The following is a 24,045-nucleotide window of genomic DNA, read 5'->3' on the forward strand; positions in this document are numbered from 1 at the left end:
TTTGAATTACCGCGGATTTTTACACGGTTTTCTTTTACGCGCCATGTATCCCCCGTGAAAAAAAGACTTGAGTGTACAATGTACAGGTTGGGTAAATATCTTAAGTTGGGTTAAGCTATTTTCAATATGAGCATAACAATTGCAATTATTTTATGACTCCTTTTGCTGAAATATTGAGCGCCAGTTCGAAAACACAAAGCGAGTTGCTCCAAAAACACGCCGAAAGAACGTTGAACTCAAAAGGTTTGATGCAAGCAAATTTTTAAGCTCGAAGTAAAATGCCAAATTAACAATAAACAAACTTTTCATACGACATGTGTTCGATGCTGGTGAATGCTACATGAGGTTAGCAATAACCACGACAGCGTTACCTATTTATAATGTTTCGTGGTTTATAATTTCAGTGTCACATTTCATATTTGGGTAAATGTAATGTACAGTGTACAGAAATATTACCGCACTAGGATAGATTTACGCAAACACGCAAGCAAGCAAGCAAGCAAGCAATGAAACTAGATTGGACGTATTATTATAACTAACATCAAAAAATATCTTTATTCTATTATCTAATCTCAAAATATCTTAAAAAGAGAATCAATAATTTTACTAATTTTTAACTGTAAAGCGCGCCTCGGATTTTTAAGGAAGAGTAACACCTGTAAGTGCAGAGATGTATGGATAGATTCACTGTCAATCGATGTTCATATAATGAAGTAACACAATGAAAGAGTATTTCTTTTGAATACAGCCAGATATAGTGTTTATAGACATGAATTTATGCAACTTTTGATTGATGAGCTACGGTTTTTATTCAGATTCAGTTTTTTCGAGTCAGACACAAAAGTCAGTCTACAAAAAAATTATTTTCAAATAATAAGTCCTCTCGCACATATACAGTGCGGCAAATTATAAATGTATTAGCAACTAGATTTTTTACGTATCAGAACATTTGAGACTATGTGGGTATGAAATGGGGAAGGCAACTAGAAAAAAGCGCCCAACATAGCTCTAGCCATCCCGAGCCCCTACCTAGTGCCTCCACGTAGTCATCCTGCAAAAGGGGTCATCACTCCTTATTTCAGTCAACATGTTGTATCTGCGTTGAACAAAACTGGCAAGACGTTTCCCGAAAAAGTCCTCCCCATCGGTCAAATTGGTCGCCAGATTTTGGCCAGAAATTTATTTGTGTTTGCCAAATTTTCGAGTTAACCTTTTAGCGACCCTGGGAAGAATAGGGACTCAAATACTTTCTAAAATATTTTTGAACAATGTGATGGAAACGCGGCAGTGTTCTATGTCATCATGGTTTCGTAATATTCCAAAAAGAATTTGATTTTCTCATCATCTCCACCAATTCCGAATTTTATTTACCATCGTCGGAAGTATCTTGACCTGATAAATAACTTTGTCGATAACATCAACCTTCTATCTCGTCATGGTTGGGAAATATCACCTAATGAATTAAATTTCACCGGATACTCCATCTAGCGGACTAGTTCCATACTTCAGGGTTCGTTATCAAATGCGTCTTGACTTTACAAACACCTTTGTAGTAAATAGCAACCTTCTAGCTCATTCTGATTTCATCCCTTTATTCTGCCGGACCGGCGCGGCGGACATGGACACATAAGTAAGTAATAGGTATCTTGTAAGATTCCAAAACCAGTGGCTTCTAATTCTTGGGATTACGAGCTAGTTTTTGCCCATTGTGCAATGGTTTCCAATAGGCACATGTTGTAAACAAAAATCTATACCGACTGCGATTTATGTTCATTGTGAAAGTGTTACTGATGATTTTTATTTACTTTATATGAGAAATCTGCCGATTGAAAATTCTAAAAGGTGTAACTCAAAAATTTGTCCAACGATTTTCGAATGTTCGAATCCGGTTATAATCTCAGATTATAGCTTGGTTCGACTCATGCACCTTCCAGCATTGGACAAAAGGTAGGAGTCAAAACGACTATTTGTTAAGCGTAGCTACCAATATCCCCCACCCCTCTTCACCTATCTGCTCTTCCCCCTCCTTCACAAAAAAATTTTCATTTCTTTCCCCTACCGTCCCTTCATCAATTGTAGAACCATCGTTTCAAAAAAAATATTTCATTTTGTACCTACTAAGGTCATTGAAAGCGGCGTTGTGGTTCCAGAGAAAATCGTGTCACATAGTTTTCACATTTTTGCTCATAACTTTTAAAAGAAACATCGGACCACGAAACAATTCAATAGTAAATAAATAGGCAATAATACCTTTCAAACAAAAGTAGTAACAGAAGAATCAGTTCAGCCATCCCCGAGAAACTGTTGATAAAAATGAGCTGCACACACTCACGCACACACACACACACACACACACACACACACACACACACACACACACACACACACACACACACACACACACACACACACACACACACACACACACACACATACATACACACATACATACACACATACACAAACATTGCTCAGCTCGTCGAGCTCTATCGATTGGTATATGACTTGGCCCTCTAGGCCCCGGATCAAATTCGTGTTTTACGACCTATTTTTAAAACTTTGTTATATAGTATAGCAGCAGCCTGCAGGGAATTGTATCCATATTGACTAGAGAACAGAGTTCGTGATACGACGGCAGATGGTCTCCATTCCATATCAAATTCCGCAAGGCAAAACGTACAAACTTTTTTGAACGCCCTCAATCCGTTGTATATAAATTACGTATTAGGGACGCCACACAGCGCTAAAAAAACCAGCTCACTCTGTACAGGTCCAACGTATATAGCCAATAGTGCATGCGGGTCCTTTAGGTCTCGTCCGTATCGCCTCACGACACGAGAGAGAATAATTTTAATGTAGTGCTTAATAACATTGTCCATATGATTTGTAAAAGAAAGTGAGCTGTCGAAAATAATTTCTAGGTCGCAAACAATTTCTTTGCGGGTCAGGCCAATTCCATTGTAACAGTATTGAAACTGGATTTTTCGTATTTTCCGAGAAAAAATCATTACCGAACATTTATCTGGGTTGATATTTAAGCCGCTATTCGAGCAAAACGTTCCAAAATTATCCATGTCAAGTTGAAATTTGAGACAGTTGGCGTCAGTCTTGATCTTACCAATTATATTATGTTTTTACATCGTCAGCATATATTAAAATTATAACATTGGACAACATATCTGGAAGTATATTCATCACCGGCACAAACAGCAATGGACCCAGGTGACTACCTTGCGGCACTCCCGAATTAACAACAAACGAGCCGGAAACATTTTCCTTGATTTTCACGTATTGAACTCTACGTAGCCGATAAGTTCCTAGTCAATTGTAAATGGGATCTCCGATGCCAAAATTTGCAAACGCTTGCACAATACTTTCTGTCTAACGGCATCAAACGCTTTACTCATATCTGTGTATAAACAGTCTACTTGAAATCCTTTCGAGATGTAGTCATTCACTAGGGTTATAAATTCACAGAGGTTTGTAGTAACGATTTTCTCTTCAAAAATCCGTGCAACGTAGGACCCATTATATGATTCGCCGGTATTGCGTAACCTTTGAACCATAGAGGACTGCTCTTTTTCTTTCACGTCTTGCCCCTCTCTAGGGATATTATTAAACACCTTTCATTTCATAACTTTCTTCTAACGTTTCCTCCGTCTATTGCAAAACTACCGTTATTATTTAATTTTAAAAAGCCTTCATTCATAAAAATAGGTTTTCCACGTTTGGGTGTGATTTGTATTGATAAATAATCTTGCCGGGAAGTCAAATGTTTGTTTGTAGACATTGTTTGGTTAAGAAGGTTCTCAATGCTATTTAAGATGTTCGCTTATCATTTTTGTGAAAACGTATTTCGGTTGTGACATTGTAGACTACTTTCTATTAACAGCCTTAACGCGTAGGATAATGGGACACTTTTCATGAGGACGAAGGTCAGAAACTACTTGTCCTAAAATTAAAAAAGAAGAAAACTTATCCAATTTAATTCTACTATGTAGATTTTATTCACGACAGATACGTATTTCGCCGACGACTTGCAGGCTTCATAAGTGTCTATTTTCGAAAGTCCGAATCGTGAATAAAATCTACATAGTAGAATTAAATTGGATAAGTTTCCTTCTTTTTTAATTTTAGGTTTCGTATTCTACTAAGACGCTCCAAAAACTTCAGTCAAAAACTACTTGCTTGCTTTAGTATTAGGAGCAGAGATGCCAGAAGTGAAGACATGTCTTCATTTTGAAGACATTTTTGAGGATTTTTTTTGAAATGTCTTCACGTGAAGACACTGGAAGACATGTCTTCACCGTGCAATTTAAATAGGCGAAGACATTTTTTCATGATTCGGGAAGACTTTACAAAAATTCACCTGGTAATTTAGGAGCTACCTGTTCCAAGCCATTTTCAGGCGATCTCATGCATTGGGAGTGATTCAAAAGCAAGGAAATTGGCGAAGAATACAGAAATTAAGACTGGGCAATCTGCCAAATGCCTAAAGACAGACGCATACATTTTTCTAGATAGTTGCGATCACAAGACATTCTAGCATTACGGGACATCATGCCCACCCCGCAAATCAGTTCCGATTTAACCAAATTTCTGGCATACAGCTTTAAGGTAAAGTCCCCTTCAGTCACAAATTTTACAGGCTATTTGCCAAAAATTTGGTGAAATGAAACCCAATTTACACAGTGAAAATAGTTGCTAATTGTGCCCCGTAACGCTGGAATAAGTCACAAACAGTTGTAAGAAAAAGTAACTCCATCGAGACAACAGATGGCATGAGTAGTACCGTCCTTTGCTGACAGGGCAACCTTCTACAACAGTGCTATAACGCTGCTACTTAGCTTATTAGTAGCTCAGTGAATGTTTACACTGCAAATGTCCCATATATAACTTGGTCAGATTTTGCTCGGTTGAGAGGGTACTGTCAAATGAATCAAAATTGAGTCAAAGTGATCGAACCATCCCGGAAAGACGATCAAAATACGAACAGAGGCATGAAAAAGTGATTCTACAGCATGACAAAGCTCGACCTCACTCGATAAAACCTACTTGATAACACTTAAATGGAAAGTCCTGCCACACCCACTTTATATTGTGCCGTTCGTTAATTAGTTATTTAGCATACGTTCTGGTTGATTAGCAGGTGCGATTAGTCTGCCAGAAAGAGAGAAAAAGGTTGTAGCTAGTAATGGCAATGGGCAATAATTTGAATGATCCATTTATAACCAGTCTTTTTCAATAAAGCTGTATTTTCATATCGAAAACATCGAGAATCTAGTAACGCTCCTAATATAACCTCTAATAACTTTTGGAAGAACAGCTCATCCTGAGACCTATTTGCTAGAGAATTGGACATTCTAGATTCTAGAAGATTAAACATTCTAGATTCTAGAGAATTGAACATTCTAGGCAATGGCTTTGTGAGGAAAGGTGCTTTCGGCAAAAAGACTTTCTGTAAAGTGGCGCATTTTGGGAAATGGTTTTCGTAACGAATTATGCATTCTAGGCTGTGCAATTCTAAAGAATGAGGTTTGAGGAAACTTTTTCGTGGGAATGGTATCACAAGGGCAGTTTATTAACTAAAATCTAATATGATGTGAAAACTGGTTTCTTATAGGTGAAATATTTTAATTCAAACATTTATCATCAAAAACTATTCTAAAATTTAATCAGAAGTTCGAATCTATCCATATTTATCATACAACGTTGCCATTTCTATAAAGTGAGTACATATACAAAACCCACCGTTATTGCGGAATCCGCATATAATAACAAACGAGCCTTTTTTGTGTGCTGTGTATACCTTCCGCCTTTATCTCACGTCTGACCAGGCGAGTTCCTCTGTGAACACTACTTGGCTCATGTTGCATGTGCTTCTTCGGTTTTAAGCCGTCGCATTAAACACATGTTTTATGATCCTGCACCTCCCAGGTCTCGATGGTTCTCCAGGCTTTCACCCGTCCTTGCGCCCCGCTTCCGCTGCCATGCACTTTTTATACTCGTATTTCGGTAATAAAGATTTCTCGTTTCTTACTCACGCATACACTGCTGCCTCACGGTGAGTGTGATTCTCTCTTATATTTTCCCTTCATAATGGCCGGAGAACCTTGTCGATGGATCACAAGAGCCGTTCCTGAATCCAATTTGCCTTTCGATGTGTTGGTAAATTTATTCTACTCGTTATACCTCTTGGCTCGCATTAAATTTCCAATTTGGAAGCATTCTGCCTCGTGACGACGTTCGGTGATACAACACAATATGTACACAGTCATCTCTTTCGATGGGAACGAAAATGGTAGAAAAACATTTTGAAAAAGCTTTTCCTGGACCGGAGCTGACGAGGTTTGCGTGCTGTTTTCAGAAGCACTTTATGTCAGTCAATGGTTACCAACAATCGCCCCGTATCACTCAGGGGTTAGGTAACTTTTACACTGTAATGTATGTAGCATGAAATTGGATTCATATTTTAGTTTACTATCGAAAGTTTTACTTCTATTGTTCAATAAGTAGAGAAACTTGATGCCACGATCATTTAAGTTTGTGAAACAAACAAAATACTATATAAGACACGCAAATAGCATGAACAAAATGTAACTTCGTATTTAAGCACAAAAAAACAAATATTAGATCATTATTATGCTATCAAATTTAATATCAAATTACAGATTTTTGAAGTAATGTCAAAAAATTCTGTAGCAATGATATGGTCCAAAAATATTTTGCTTGAGTTGCATAGAAACTAACGCATTAGTTAGGTATTCCTAAGAGATTCTGCAGTAAAATGTGGAATTATTTATAAAGTTGAGCAAAGCCTGACCGACCAAGGCGACGCAGGTGGTTACGTTCTGCCTGTTTATACATAATGTTGAACTGCCGACGACGCATCGTCAACATTGTCGTTGGGCAACGTATTGCGCTTTTGAGAAACAAAGTGGGAATGTGTGTGTAAAGTGTTATAGGAAATCGTTAATTTTAATTGAATTCATTAATTTCAGCTCTCCGAGGGATTAATGGTAGTGCTGTGGCAGCCGTAAGATAAACTGTTCATGCAACTTTCATGGTACCTGAATAGAGAACAACGTACAATCAATTAATAACTAACGCATCGTGTCTGTTTAGCATTTATAAAACTATACACACTGTGCACCACAGTATATACAGCACTAATTGAAGCATCCGATTTCTAACGTTGCCAACAGTTCTTCAGCAATTGTTTATTCAGTTCAAAATATCATTTTATTTTTACAAATTTATAACGTTGTATAAAATTCGTAAGTATTACACATCAGTATTTTACCGAATAAAATGATCCTTCTGCTTTTTCCAACGTTAGCGCGACCCAAAAATATTCAATTTTTGCTGGTACAATTCAATTTAGTCCCCATTAGTAGCTCTCTTTTTTGCAATTAATATCTGTCAAATCCTGCTGCCTACCATAGAAAATTGCCGAGTTTGCGCAGTCCCTGAAACGCACTACCCAAAACGAACGAACGTACGTAACCCTGTCCGTATTGGCAAGCAAATAGCTATTACATACTGGTGGCTTCGTATTTCACACTCTAAAACGTTCGAGAAAAGAACGTTGGCAGCTGTGGAAAGTTGATAAATGTTTGCTGGTTTTACCCTGGTTTCGTAACAGTGCAGCATTATCCAATCCACGTAGTCTAGATTAGATATAATTTATCGATATGTTTAGTAACAAAAATGAAAGATGCAAGCTTTACGAAAACCAGTGTACGTGAGTTTTTTCCGAATAGTAATTGTATGTACTTTCAAATATTTGTAATAAATATTACAGAATACATAGTACAGTGGACTCTCGGAAAAGTTAATCGATTGGGGAATGGGTCGATTAGCTTTTTCGAAATATTAACTTTTCTGAGTAGTTCTAAGACTAATTGAAAATGATAAATACAAAAGTGAAAAATATATTCTCAGAAACAGGATACACATTTTTAAGTATCTGCAAGTTGTAATGTAAAGAAATATGTAGCAAGATAAAATGAAACTTAAAATTCAATAAAATTTAAAATAGTCGGTTATATTAGTTTACCAGGGGCGGACTGGGAGCCAAAGGTCCCACCGGGCCTTTGAGATTAGGGGCCCACCGGGTCTTTGAGATTAGGGGCCCCAGTTTGCGATATTCTCATGATAGTAAATTAACACAAAAAAAGACATCTACTCAATAGACATCAGCGTTACAAGAACAGTAAATCGAATGAATATGGGCGCTATTTCAGGCACTGTCGAGTGTCGAGTATCGAGAGAACGGGCAGCATAGCGGCTCGATGCTCGAAACAAAACAAACTCAGTCGTTATTAGGACCGAGTTACCAGCTTTTAGTGCGTGCGTCATATTAGCGGTTCACGGTACTTTAGTTTAGACGCATTTTTCTTCAACCCAATCTTCGCTACTTTGAGTTTTAGTTTGTTCAGCCACCACCACAGATGCTGTTCTATCGAAAATATCCATTTCATTGGGAAAGCAGACGAACTATCTAGATTTGCTGAAGCTTGTGCCTGTGTGTTGGTCCTTTCATAACATCCTGCAACGGCATGTTGTACAACCCATATGAGGGACCATCACGTCAATAAAGTCCCTTGCGAGGTTAGAATGGCCATGATTTTACGGTCGATGGTATTATACGCAACTTTGAAATCAATGAAATAATTGTGCGTTGAATTCTGTATTCATGGACTTTTTGGAGGATCTGCCGCAGCGTGAATATTTGATTTGATTTGCATGATAAATGATAGGATGTCAATAGTTCAATATATATGAGTAGCTTACTGCGTCTACACGTCAGAACAGAACAGCTCATAGTGCAGGCGATTCCCGTGACGAGTTATAGCTATCCCTTGGATTAAACTTTCGGATTCTCCTATAAGAATCCTGCTTCTATAAGCAAGGTATTCTGTCCGAATCCTCTGTAGAATTTCTTCACACGATTCCAATATTAGGAATGCCCGAGACTCTGCGCGAATCTGGTAGAGCTGCGGAAAAAAGAGCCCACCGTCTAAAAACGCGAGTACGAAGAGCACGTGCTCGCCAGTCCAGCAACGACACACGGAGTTTCTACAAAACGGTCAGGTGTAAGAATTTTGCCATACCTGTGATGTGCATTGATAGTGCTTACTGACAAAACGACGGTAGCAGCCAGGTCGGCGAGTATCAAGCTGGTTTTCATGAGGGTCGCTTCACGATGGATCAGATATCTACCCTGCGTCTAATAACTGACGAGTTCCGGGAGTACAACTTGCAGACTCATAATATTTTATGGATTTCAAGGCGGCATACGATTCAGACAAACGAAATGAGCTGTGACAGTTAACGCTAGGACATGGTTTTCCACAGAACCAATTACATTGATTCGTGTGCCGCTGGATGAGTAAAAATTATAAGTCAGAATAGCAGATGAGACCTCACGTGCTTTTTGATTTTGCGGATGACGTCGATATCACCGAAATCAAACGTAGAGCAGCGAAAGAAGCCTTTAGGTCATTTATTGAGAATTGGGACTTACCATTAACACCGCCAAAACGAAGTACATGGTGTGGAAATCCAAATGGTGTTTCTGTCGAAGAGGAACTGAATATATTTTGGTATGTTCGTGACATGTGACAACGATGTAAGTCGCAAAATAAAACGACTAATTGCAGTTGCGAATTGGCCTTTACGCATGCATTACATTTTGTAGCTGAAGTTCCGTGGCTTGCAAATTCGCATAAAACTGACGGTCTAGAGAACACTAATCCTCTCGGTGGCCCTTTACGGACATGAATCATAGACGCTAAAAGAAGCTGATCGACGAATGCTTGGGGTTTTGGCGTAAAATTTGGCAACATCCAAAATGGAGTGTAGCGCAGACGCATGAACCACGAGCTATATTAAGATTAGAATGCAAATATGCTGTTATAATGAAGATAGTACAGTGTGGCAGTCTGCGCTGGGCTGGTCACGTGTCTAGAATGCCCGACGAAAGAGTAGCCAAAATTATTTTAAGCAGAGAATCAAGAAGAGGCTGTAGACTTCGGAGTAGACATCGCACTGATAGATGTGCGCTATCGAGGATGATGCACGTTCAGCTGGTGTTCGAGGGGTTTGAAGAAAGGTAGAAAGGTAGGATTGAGTACTGGAGGACCAAAATTCATTCGGCGCAGGATCGATAACGGACCGTCGCCACTGAAGTAAACTGAGTATGGAGCTTACGCCGACAGTTCAATATTTATAAGTAGTCAAATAACTGCGGATGAAATACTAATTCTACTTTTAAATACTCAGAATTGAAGCTGGCAATATTTTCGGAGCTTGAACCCCAACAGCTCAACTTAAATAATTTCATGAATCATGGGGCCCCAGCAATTGAACATTCGCGAGTCGTAGCAAAAGTTTAATTGAAATAGAAATTTTGGTTTAAAAGTCAGGGAAATAAAAATTTTGGAAAATCTCATATTGTGTAACAACGAAATTTTTACTGGGGCCCACCGGGCATTTGCCCGGTTGCTCGGTGGGCCAGTCCGCCCCTGTAGTTTACTTTTGGTTTTTCGTAGTCTACGACGTTTTGTCAATATTAGCGCTTTTCCAATATGTTAGCAAAAATCTTGAAGCAACTATATGCCTGTATTGAACTTTTGCTACAACTGTCCGGTACAAGAGTTTAATTTAATCCCAGTTAAGAAGTTGTGAAAAAGCGATAATAAACCGAAAAATGAGAAATAAAGATAGAAGAAAAACACACTTGTGTGAATGGACGCTTTGGACAATCAATAATTTCAATCTCAGAAAAGTTAAGCCAATAATTAACTTTTTAGAGTGTTGCATAAGAGCAAAAATTCGCTTAACTTTTCTGAACAATTAACTTTTCAGAGAGTTAACTTTTTCGAGTGTCCACTGTACAAGAATATGAATCCAATCGTTTGCGTATCGTTCTAGCAATCAACTCTGTTGTAAGAGTATTTTGCACATATCAATGAAAAACATTTTTTTAATCAAATTTAACAGAAAAACTTAAACTCTAATAAGAACAGAGACACCTCCCCATATATAAAACAAAAATACTTTAAAGTCTATTATATGAAACAATATGCTCAAAATTCGCAGTTAGTAAGCGTAGTATTTTCTGTTAAATGACGAAAATATCGCTAACTGCATACTTACAACTAAACAAATGTGATGGGAATAAAAAAAATCTTGCACAATTCACAAGAAATGAGGCTTTGATCACTTAACTTCGTCATTTTTTCGAATCTTGCATCAGCCGATTATAAAATTTTCTACAATTTGATTCTAATATAAATAGAAAACGGATTTTCGTTCCGCAGTCATTTACCAACCAATTCGAAAGGTACACGTTAGTGTTCAACATCGGAACGAAAATTGAAGACCGGAACCGTAACAGAGCCAAATCGGACCGGAATGAAATCGGACTAAAAAAGTTTGTTCCGATTTGTAATCGGACCGAACCGGAACCCAGACTTCAATTTTCGTTCCGATGTCGAACACTAGTACACGTATCAATCGATCAGAAATTTTTCTACGAATTGAACAATAAAGTGAAAACAATTTATTTTTCAAAATTCCATCCAATATCCAATATCCAAACATTGTCATAATAATTGTGTACTCTTTTTGTTACCAATAGGGTAGCAGCCCCATAGCGTCAAACTATACTTTCTTCAACAATATTGTAGATAATAATTAACCCTACAATTGTCCTATACACCAATTTTTCAAATGCTGTTTAGCTGAGGCTTTATAAACAAAGGCTTTATTTCGAAGCCAGCCGAGCCAAAATATTCGGGCTGCAAGTCGGAAGATCATAAAGCGATAGATGAAAGTGCCCAGAAAACATTAGACGAACCTTTGCCAAAGCATTTCTGGGAGATCTAAACGAGTACAGTACTAAGTGAAACGTATGCATCAACACAATATGTTGACTTTACGGTGGTGACAACACTCACGGTTAGAATCAAAACGGGAAATTTCCCTGTCAAATATTCAGCGCTCAGATAATTATCACCTAACATAAAATTCGAGTGCCGCAAGTAGAAAATTGTTTATTGGCAAATTTGAGTTTAAAGGCCCCAAAAGCACACCAACATGTTTGCTGGTGCTAATATTACTTTGCACAACATACTTGTATGTTTAAAGCCTTTAAACTCAAATTTGTGAGAACAGAAACTATTAGAGTTATGTGTTACATGATAAATATCTGGGTATTCAGGGGCCACAGTGACATTTGACAGTGAAATAGTGAAATTTACTGTTTTGATTCAAATGGTGAGTCTTGTTGCCTCTATAAAGGGTGTCCACGGTAAAACTGCAATTGCCTCCGTATCAGATAGAATGCCCATATTTTAACTTAATCCCACCCATAAAATTTTGCACAACCGCAAAATCGACATGTTTTTGCATGTTTAACCATGCTTTCTTCACAGCTTCAACTGTTTTGACTACCCAGGTAACCAATAAGCATTTCCAATGCAATTTAAATGCAAGCCAATAAGCATTTAAGTTGCCTTAAATGTTATTTTAGCCAAATACGCGGCTACTTTACTAGCCCTCGTATAGTGCTGACGATGCTTATTTGTAGCTAGTTACCGACAAGAATTTAAATAAAATTGTGGATGCCAATTTACAACAGTTATGCAGTCAAAACACTGATAAACAGCAACCTGCAGTATAAAACGGCGGAGGTGCTAATAAACGATTTATTTGCTGCTAATACTAATGCTTATTGGTTACTTGGGCACTTTGAGACGTTTTAGAAGATTCCACTTCATAATTCATTGTATTTCTTGATTTTTCTCGATTGCGGAGTATCAGGGAGAGGAAGGGGAGTTAAGATCTTTCGGCACGAAATCGACAGAATATGCCTTATACCACTGTCCAGCACGTCATTGGCTTAATGGCATGAAACCAAATTCGGTCAGAAAATCGTAGGACAGTGGTATGTAAAAGATGTGAAAATTTTTATCAAAAAATAACACATTTTTCAATTGATTTTTTTGAGATTCCTTGGAGTGCGCCTGATGGAAATATATGTTTTTTTGATAGATAAAATATAGTACTTTCACCTAATGGTTGTTTGGTTTGTGTGAAGCCGCCCGAAACTGAAAAAATCAGAGGGGTTGTGTACAAGACACGACCGCATATATAGGTGATGCAGGACTACATAAGTCTCTTTGTAGTGACAGTGGCATGTATTCATGCTTGTAATCATTCGATTCTTCATGTATACATGCTATATGCAACATATATACATGCTACATGCGTTGTATGTAACATTTATCAAAGTAGTACCATTGCATACGTTTAATTCTCAAAAGATTGTGCATTTGAAAACAATTTAACAAAATCAAGAACACAAACTATTGCTTTCCTGCTACCTTACTGAAATTAAAGATTGTTTTTATTATCCATGGTTTCCCACGTTGAAGGGATTTTACCAATTCAATGCTATTTTATCAACAGCACATCTTTCCACTACACTTCTAATGAAACGGCAAGCATGCGTATTCATACAGAGTCGTATTATAACCGAACACTACAGCTGTAGCACATTTTTCTAACACAGATATCAAGTTCGCCGAGGTTTAATCGTCTCGCAGTAAAGAATTTGCGATCTGTTGGGACAACGATCTTGTGACATTTTTTCTGGCACACTTCCCTAACACAGACATCAAATTGGATTAGATTTAATCGCGTTCGTAAGAAATCTGTTGGCACGAGGGGGCTTTGACACTCTTTCTGGCGTACTTCCCAAGCAAGGACGTCAAAATGGTCTAGGTTGAACCGCGGTGTTAAGAAATCTTGTTGAAATGAGGGAACTGTCACTTGTTTTGGCTTACTTCCCAAGCACAGATATCAAATTGGTATAGGTTTAGATCATCGTAAAGAATCTTCCAACCAATCACGAAGCGAGAATTCTGGTAAAACATAGGTTCATTATTTTCAATTTTTCAATAGTTCAACATCAAGTATCCAGACTTTTCTTCATTTGGGTCAATTCTTAGAAGATTTTCCGATCATTTGGTGTAAGAATATTGAAAATCGATCGGAAAACCGCTGAGCTATTAGCGCTCAAAACCTTTCATTTTTCGTGACGCTCGCATTTTTCGATTTTTTGGAATGACACCCTATCTCAAAACTTGCCGTAAGACGTAGTCCTACGTCAAAAAAAATTTTAATACTGCAATTTTTTTTTCATTTGTTTTATTACTTATTAAATATGCGTCCTAGCGACAAACAGTCTTCAGCGAAAATGTGTATTTTAGCATACTAAATAACTTTATAGAACACTCGAAAGCAGTAAAAAATCGTGTGCAAAGTTATTGAGCATAATTGATTTTTAGGCAGTCCTTTTTAACACATCATTATATTTCGCAATCGGTAAGAGATAGATAATTAATGTATTCAGCAAAGTTGCTTATTTTATTATGCTCTGCAACTATTTGAAGAAATTTTTTTTTTGAAATTTAAAAAAACAAAAGTTCGTATTACCCTAATAGGTGAATTCACGGTCACCCTAGTAGTGCAAAAAGATGCGCTCTATTTTATTATTAAACTTCTCCGAGGACAAAAGCAAAGCCATGGGTTTATACCGTCTTTAGACATTACCCTTCTTTATCGACAGACTTCGCAGCCGGCTGTTAGAGTACAGAAAAATTACGGGGCCAGTACAACGATCCTACTGACTCTAACTAGCAAGCACCGCCTAACCGAGATTCGAACATACGACGACTGGCTTGTTAGACCAGCATCGTACCTCGAAGCTAACTGAGCGGTATAAATAAATAAATAAATAAATCTCCGAAGACACCACCCTTTAAAAATTACGCATTTTTTACCCAATTGTTAATGTCCGCGTTTTTTCAAAATTTGACCACTGTGGGACCGTATCCTGTCGGGGCCTACTGAACCTTGAACGTACTTATTCAAGCTCGATCTGTGATCTACTGCACGAAACTTCTGCTAAGACATTTTGCCACATTTTGTCGATCGGAGGAGTTTGATTTCTCGTCGAAAGTCCCAACTAAGCGGGTGTTATTCCTAACAGTATACAGACGACTTTTTCTCCACATCTTGCCTTACGATCGACAGTCCGACGTTCTTAGAACCGTTTTATGACACGAGAAACCGTAGAACCGGGGATTCCCAACTTTTATCGATGACACGATGTGAAATTCTCACTTTTGATGTATACTTCTCCAGAATTATTTCGCGAACGAGCTGTTCTTTCGTCGCCATTTTTCAGATTTTGCACACCTGATGAAAAGACTCACACAGTGTAAACAACGCACCTTGAACATTCTCCATGAAAATTTCAAATAATTTTAACGTAGGACTACGTCTTTGTTTACTATACGGGGTTTGGGTAGCGCTTTGTGGAAACGAAAATAGAAATCTAACGTTTGAATGAGAACTAATCAAGCAAATTGAACCAAAGTTGGCATGTGGGGGCTTTAGAAGGCAGGATTCTTTTCTATGGTGTACTAAGACTCCTTCCCCTTCTAAGAGGGGAGAGGGGATGGGGCTCCCCTACAAATGAAATACAAATTTCCCCACAACTCTAGAACTAATCAAACAAATTGAATTAAATTTGGCATGTGGAGATTTCAGAAGGCAAGAATTTTTTCTATATTGAATTTTAACCCCTACCCTCTTTAGGAGGGGGGGGGGCTCTATACAAATGAAATACAAATTTCCTCATAACTCGAGAACTAATTAATCAAATAGAACCATATTTGGCATATGTGTTTTTGGAAGCAAGAGTATAAGAGTATAATCATTTTTATTTAAAGTTTAAACGTGAAAAACGTGAAAACCAAATCTATTCTTGCTTATAATATATACGTTATTATTTTCTATGCAAAAATCTACGAACAAAAAGACAAAAACAAAGGAAAATTTTTTTGGACGATTTTCGGAAATTGCATTATTCGAATTTCCGTTTCTATTTCGTGCTAGAAGCGTTAACTCAACTTGTATACTCATTTTTCGAGTTTTTCAGATTGTAGAGCCCACAGACAATTGATTTTAAAAAAATTGACTCATATCCTACAAATTATTTTTAGGGGAGGGGGGGGGGGGGGGTTGACAAAAACATTGAAATTGATTTGCAATGGCCTAAATGATACAAAACCCCCGTAAAATTGGTATTGGTGAAATAGTATGACGACTGGGTATGGAATATCGTATTGTGACGCCATTTTAGAATAAAAAACTTTCGGTTTTCTGCAAATGACCGCATATGACTAAAAATAATACAAAATTCCCAAAATATGGGTATCAGATGAAAGGGTTTAAATCAGGGGTTTGCGATGGCGCCTCAGCACATGCAAAAACGAGACAGCAAGTTATCGCATACGTTTCACTCGACAATGTTGGCAGCAAATCTATCTGTCAGGTGGGCACTTTTTTCGAAATAGCGCCATCGTTAAGTCGACTGTCAAACACCGTTCGTTAAGATAGGAATAGGACCCCTCTGGTTTAAAGGGCAGAAGTCGAATATGTATTGTGTTCTAATGTAGTTTTGAAGTGGAAAGTAGTCTAATATTGATTATTAACAAGTCGCATGTACATAGATCACTATAATGCGGAACAGAATGGTCATTCAGTTCAAAACCAAAAATTCAACATAAAAAAGCAGGTTATAAACCTACTTTTTCGAAATTTTTGTTGTTTGTAGAGTACATCTATGTAAAAAGATACGGTTTATGCAAAAATCTCATTTGTCATTGTATTGCTACGCATTCCCTTTTAATTATGGTTTTATAGCTTGTTATAAGTTTTTTTTTACTAATATCATGTTGGTATTGCGTAATACCATAATAGAATTAAGCGGTGTTAGATTTGTTACTTAAGTACCCTTGTGGGTATTTAAGTACAGGGAAGTGGGCTTCAAGAAACTGGTTTATGGCAAAATGTTATATTACCGCCCAATCAGTGATATCGCATTTCGAAGATTTATGCGTGTTTAGCACCAGGTAACTTTAAATAACTAACTGTAAACTACAAACCAGGTGACAAACGTTAAATTCCTTTCAGGCTTGGAAAGCAAAAGCGTGCTTGCATGTGATTGGCTGATTTGTTCATTCTTGATTGTACCTGTTAAAGCAAGACATGGGTAGACAATTACTGGGCTAGTGCAACGATCCTATTGACTCTATCGACCTTTTCGCATGCATAATGACAATGACGGCTAGTGGGTTCAACTTTAGAAAAACGTTGGCATGCCTTTGGCAACTTTATTCACGTCAAGTTGATATTTCCACCCTTGATTGTTGTTGTAAAACCTTCAAGCGTACACAAGCGGAGTTCCTAAACGCAAATAAACATCGTCGAAAAGTGTACCCACTAGCCTGCATTAAGTGCGCGAAAAGGTTGATAGCATCACCTCCCAGCCGAGATTCGAACATACGACGACTTCCCAGGTAACCAATAAACATTGCCAATACAATTTAAATGCAAGTCAATAAGCATTTAAGCTGCCTTAAATGCTACTTTGGCAAAATATGCGGAATTGTGGATGCCAATTTACAACAGTTATGCAGTCAAAAGGCTGATAAACAGCAACCTGCAGTATAAAACGCCAGGGATGCTAATAAACGATTGATTTACTGCTTATACTAATGCCTTTTGGTTACCTGGGTGGCTTGTTAGGCCAGCATCGTAACCCGAAGCTAACTTGGCGGTCCCTGATATATATACTCATTTCAATAGTTCCTCAATCAATTTTTGATATTTTCTCTGTCAGTTAATGCATAGAAAAGTTTCTGATCGATTAATGCAAATACAGTAATGTTACGATTTTGTCCCGTTGGGCTGACAAAATCGGGAAATTTTTTTTCGAACATTTTTTCAAAATTCAAGACTTAAGATCGAAGACTTCTACTAAAAATTAAATTTTACCCTCAATTGACCAACCGATTGCTTAACGCAATCTAATCAACCGGGCACAGCACATTGGTCCAGATCGTTTTTGGGGCGCATTAGAGCTTTGAGACGGAAAACTGAGTTTTAGGTTTATGGAACCTTCGAAAGAGTTTCTTAAAATCAAAAGTTCTATCGTCCATCGTCCGTCTATCAGTGAAATTCAAATTTTGATTAAACCCCTGAAAGTGCAAAAAAAAATTTATTTTTCTTCAGTTACAATATAACACATTGATGTGTTCGGTGAAGTTTTATAGATACTATTACAAGAAATTTTGCTGAAGATAGTAACCTTCTATCTCTTCAGCAAAGAGAAAAATCCTATTTCTCATATATGAAAAATCGTTAAAATCAGTTTTTCTACTTAAGCTGTTTTTGTAGTTGTTGTATGGCTTTTTCAAGTTTTACAAAGTTGTACAAATAGTAAAAATACACATCATTGCTGAATATAGTATACCTCTATCTTCGCTTATTTAGGAACTGTAGAACTTTTAACACTAGATATACCAGACCAGTAATTTTGACTGGTCGTGCAATTTCAATTTGAAATTTCTACAACATATAGCATTTGCTTTTAGAAACGATGTTATGACTTTTGTAGCTATAAGTAGAGAATACATTTTATGAACTTAATGTTACTTTATATATATTAGTAACAAATATAATTTTTACGTTTGCCATTTATACCAGCACCAGTCAAAATGACTGGTGCAAGATTCTATGAAGAAATGTAGCATTTCGGGAGAACGGTGAGCCCGTAGCATGAAATTATTCAGTGAAGTGCTGTTCCTAATGGTTCTTGACCATTTTTGTAGAGTTTTGTCGAGAGTCTGTCCTTTTCGGCGGTTCTATTCTTCAGTTGACCGATTTCTCGCCGGATCTCTTTGAGATCGGAAGTCGAAACGCCTATAGGCTCCATTACCCTTTGCTATATCGCAATTGAGATCCCTATCAAAGAACTGCCTCCACTCACCAACCACCTCGCGCTTGTTTGTGGCCAGGTTTCCCTGCTCGTTCCTACACATGTCAGGCCTCGGTGTGTATCCTTTACGAGATCGGTTCACCTTCTCATAGAACTTGCGCATCTCACTAGCCTTAAATAGTGATGCTAGCTCTCCTTCTGGCGTTTTGCGACCTCACTTATGGCCGAACGTAACCTGCTCCATTTATCTTCGAGGGTCGAACAACCTGGTCACAGAGGATGGCGCGTAGTACGGGCGTAGTTCTCAGCACCTTGCGGATAGTCTAATTACCAAATGTTTAACCGAGGAGGGTGGCTTTGTCGCAAGGTATATACCGTCGAAAATTTTGAGCGCACGTGTACTGCTACTAGGTAATGATCTGAGTCGATATCCGTAACCCGTAGGGAGCATACGTTGGTGATGTTCGAGGAAACCCGCCCTTCGATGAGAATATGGTCGATTAGGCTCAATGTTAGTTGGTCAGGTGATCTCCTGGTGGTTTTGTAGATCTATGCGGGGAAAGAATGTGTTTCTGATTCCCAGGCCTCGGGAAGCTACAAAGTTGATGCATCGCTGGCTGTTTTTTCTATACATTGCTTCCCTGTCGATCTGAGCGTTCATGTCCCCAATGATGATAATATCCCGTGGCGAGCAGCTATCGTATGTTGCCTCCAGCTGGACATAGAATGCTTTTTTATCGTCATCGGGTCTACCTTCGTGTGGCCAGTCCACGTTTATGATGGTGTAGTTGTAGAAGCGGCCTGTTATCCTCAACACACATATCCTCTCGTGATCCTGCATTCTGCCCATCACTACGAAGCCCGTTTCCAGCTCGTTGGTCGCTCCACCGTTCGGTCAAATTGGGCCTTGCCGCCACGGATCCCCCACACCTTCCCGCCTTTGCGACAGACCTGTAGTGCCACAATGCCAAACTTCTGTGGTTCTAACTGAATGAGCAACATCCTGTCGCCATTCACGAAATTTAGTGATTTACAGTTCCAGGTAAAAAGCATCCATTCCAAATCCTTGTTTCATCGCCTTTGTCCATGCTAAATATTCCGAGTTGAATTTTCTTGATATTTCGTAATATTTTAGATATAAAAAGCTTGCTTTACTAGGGCTATGATTCGGTAGCCAGGTAGCCCTCATGATGGGGCTGCCATCGTTTAGTGCCGAGACAAGACAGTGCCTCCTTGCCTGTCGGTATACGACCTTAGTTTCCACATCTCCGCTAAGGTTACTCGTATTCCGGCTGATATGGTAATCAACCTATTTTGTACCCCATCTGTAGCTGTACATAATTTAGACACTTACAGCAAAATCAAATGGAAGTGTCAAATTTATGTACAGCTGCAGATGGGGTCCAAAACAGGTTGTTTACCCTGCAACGAGGAAGTGGAGATAGATGTTGCTAGATAAGAGGCTAAGGACCACTATGGGGTCTGAGTTGCACATTATTCAAACGTTCACCAACCGTTTCTTATCCACCAGTCATTTTGACTGGTTTTGGTATAAATAGGTATATTTAAAATGCTGGTATATCTAGTGTTAATATAAAAATACCCTAATTTTAACCCCAAATTACTCGCAAGGCATAGTTTTATTCAAAAACTCCCCCCAGGAAATCAGAATAGCTTCAAGCAGACTGAAAAGTTTTATAAATCATGTTTAAAAGCACAAAAATTAAACAAAATTTATAGGCTGACAAAAGCAGGATTAAAAGCTGATAAAATCGGGGGTAGACAAAATCGGGAGCTGGCAAAATCGGAACATTACTGTAATGTCTGAAATCCATTGAAAAACGGCTGAGTTATAAAGCGTGCAAAACGTAATCTTTTTTCGTTACATGTTTATTTTTTGTGTTCCTAAAGTGCACAGTAATATATTAAACCAAAATTTAGTTCTACGTTAAAAACAGACTTATGGACCACATTTTAAAAGCTGTTTTTCACAAAATTTATTATTTTTTATCCATTAAAAATTTTCAGGTAGTAAGCAAATGCTTATCCTAATGAAGGTTGTCAATTTTATGATCTAGATTGACAGCCTCTTATTAGCAGTGTACAATAAAAATAAAAATCTAAAATATACATCCACACATGAACAATCGGAACACGCAGCTTATATGTATGTAAAAATATTGAGTTTGTTGCCATTGCCATCAGTTTCTATCGTCGTTCTGTTTCCATGAAGCTGGTAGTTCGCTGCGGTAGAAAAAGTATTTACATAAATTTAAAAATGAAGCACTAATCAAATAATCATAAATCGTTTTTTTGCCTACACGTTTCATAGCATGGCTTTCTTCTCATTCGCGTCGAAAAAACAAGCAAAAGCAACTCGTTAGCAGAACTAAAATGTGCACAGGTATTACAGGTTTTGGAGAAGGAAAATATTAGTGTAATAAAACGGAGGATTGAAGTTTTCTCTCGCTTTCTCGCTCTGGTTACATTTAAATTCTTCATCAGCAGTTAGTCAAGAAGACGAATGGAAAAAGGCAGGGGTAGGTATATTATTTTACTACCAGATACACTGTCCGAAGTTTGATAAATGTATACATACTGTTCAAAAAGTGTTAAATAAAATTAGACAACTAGTGTGGCGTTTATCTGTTACATTTGCGCTCTGTAATAGAATACTTATGGTTATATTAGAAACAATTAGCAATTATAAAATTTGTAGAAGGAATCGTTGAATATGCCTGCCTGACAGCAAAAATACATATTTTATTGTTTGATTCACTAAAATATTATAGGAAATATAAATAATTGCCATTTTTCGGTTAAATTTGATTAATGCATGGATACTTACCAAACTCGTTTCCATAAACATTAAGTGCTTAAATTGTACTCATTTCTATCTATGTAACAAAACTCCACATCCACAACTTAAATGTTTTAATGCACGCAGTTTTTTAGATTATTCACACATATTTTAGTCGAGATAGTTAGTTTTTTAAAAGCCAACACTGAACTTAAGATTAAACAAGTTCTGTGATAGAGGAGAGAAACGTAGTACGTAATTAACGAAGATTTATATGATTGATTTTTTCACTCATATAGCAGCCATCTGTCTCGTATGCTGTTAAGCGTAGCAGCAAGAGCAGCAACCAGCAGGCGGTGTTGGATAGCCAACACCAGCGCACAGAGAGGAATGACAGTCATCAGCCGCTATTCACTAACACAATTTCGGTTTGTTCACCACCTTAAACATAACTATACTCACTATCAAGGTAAGCCTTCTTTAATGGCAGACGGATGGAATTTAATTTTTTTTTTTCAAGAGCAGTAATCCACACAACATTTCTGACAGAACGCATCATAATTAGTTCATGTTCACCAAACTTTAATTAATACTTTATCATCAATGAATATTGTAATAATTCATTACAAGAAAAACACAGCTCTACGACCTATTCCCATCAAACACTCACTCACGAATGAAGACGAAGACGACCGAAACATACTGATCGAGCAAACTTATATCTGACGGTAATGTTGCCAACTCTTTTAAATAAAATCGAAACTCGTCTGTGAAAATATTTAAAAAGGCTGACATTTTTTTAAAAATTTATTTAATAACTTTGAAAACCCATGGCTTTCCCTGTTGATTTAGACAGCGGGGTGGTGTTACTGTCAAACTACATACATTGTCCTTGTCCCACTCATTGGTTTTGGTATTTTTGGTGCTGGTGCCTGCCGCAAAATTTTGACAATTTCACGCCCTTGGATTTAGTTTAGATTAAAGAAAACAAGACATAGACAAATTTAGGGATCTGGCATCATTTGTAGATGTTGAGAGACGTGAGAGATGTGTCTGTTGCTCTTCATTAATAATCGTACACCAACACTAACAACGAGTGTTTATTTTATGGCTGCGGAATGAAGAAACGCTGTTCATTAAAAAGTAAACAACACTGTCTGATGAGTAGAAAGAAGAACAACAACACATTAAAAGCCTGCTGTCAAGAGGACACGCTAATTCAAACAGCTAAATAGACGAGTGAATACCATCAAAAAATACCACTGTCTACAAGGGGTCAGACACTCGGCACAGCCGTTTTTATGTTAGGCGACTTGAAACGAGCCGAACTCTCCCAAGTAACGGTAGTAACCACGAGTTCGGATAATGGTGTCTAAGAAGGACTATTAAGCTTTATGTATATAGATCAATAGCTTACTAAGTAGCTTCCTTTTTAAGCAACTAACCGAACTTTAAAGTTGCCCTGACGTCGCTGCATAGACTCCTATCCAGCTTCCTATTTGACATTTTAAGAAGGACAAAAAGATGCTATATATGCTATAAATAGAATTTTTAGCATTTACGAAAGCAACCTTGTCAAAATAAAAAATATTTTTAAAGTTTTATTTTTTACATTATTTGCATTACCGACGCACCCCGACGAATCCACCCCTCTATCTTTCACCAAGTAGATAGAATTAACAAAAGGGCGAATGTCGCAAATGTGTACAAAACGAGTGAGAGTTACTTATTGCTGGACCAGCATACACGCAGAAAAATGATGATAGTTTGAAACAACAATCCCCTGTTGTTGAGTTCAACTCGTATCATATTTTTGAATCAAAAAAATATTGTTTAAACTGAATTCGTACTCCTTTTGCTTCTACTAGATCGTTTATAAACCCAAAAGTACTTATTTTTGATTCTACAATTTTTTCTTTGATAGAAACTAGCAATTATTCGAAATAACAAACCTTATTGTTGAACTAAAAAGTCAAACAGTTAGAATCAAAAAAATATCTGGGTTAGCCTTCAGTCAACAATATTTTTTGTTGAATTGATACAGAATTTTTTTGCATTTACAATTTTTTTTTTCTGCGTGTAGGAAAGTCAACCCTCACTCGGTTTGTTTACGCTTGCGACATTCGCCCTTTTTTCAATTCTATCTTCAAGTTTTATTTCAAGCAATTTTTTTATTTCTCATGGACACATTGGAGATATCCAGCTTTCCACGAGCGATAATGGCGGATATTGAGCACAAGTGGGCACAACCTTTTGACATTCATTGGAGGAGCGTCGAGTTCGCCCTGACGGAGTTACTATGGATACATTCATGATTGTTTGTTGTTCGAATGTAAAAATGTAAACATTGTTCAATTTTGCAGATCAGCTAAAGAGGAACATA

General features: G+C 37.6%; 1 protein-coding gene across 1 annotated transcript in view; it reads right to left on the reverse strand.

The window, feature by feature from the left end:
- Positions 1-22,311, reverse strand: part of LOC128741555 (uncharacterized) — a 51,660-nt gene extending 29,349 nt beyond the window's left edge. Inside the window, exon 1 of the mRNA XM_053837464.1 lies at positions 21,711-22,311. The gene's annotated coding sequence lies outside the window, so the exon portion shown is untranslated. The remainder of the gene's footprint in view (positions 1-21,710) is intronic.
- Between the last annotated feature and the right edge of the window lie 1,734 nt (positions 22,312-24,045).

This window comes from Sabethes cyaneus, chromosome 3 (assembly GCF_943734655.1).
Source record: "Sabethes cyaneus chromosome 3, idSabCyanKW18_F2, whole genome shotgun sequence".
Lineage (NCBI taxonomy): Eukaryota > Metazoa > Arthropoda > Insecta > Diptera > Culicidae > Sabethes > Sabethes cyaneus.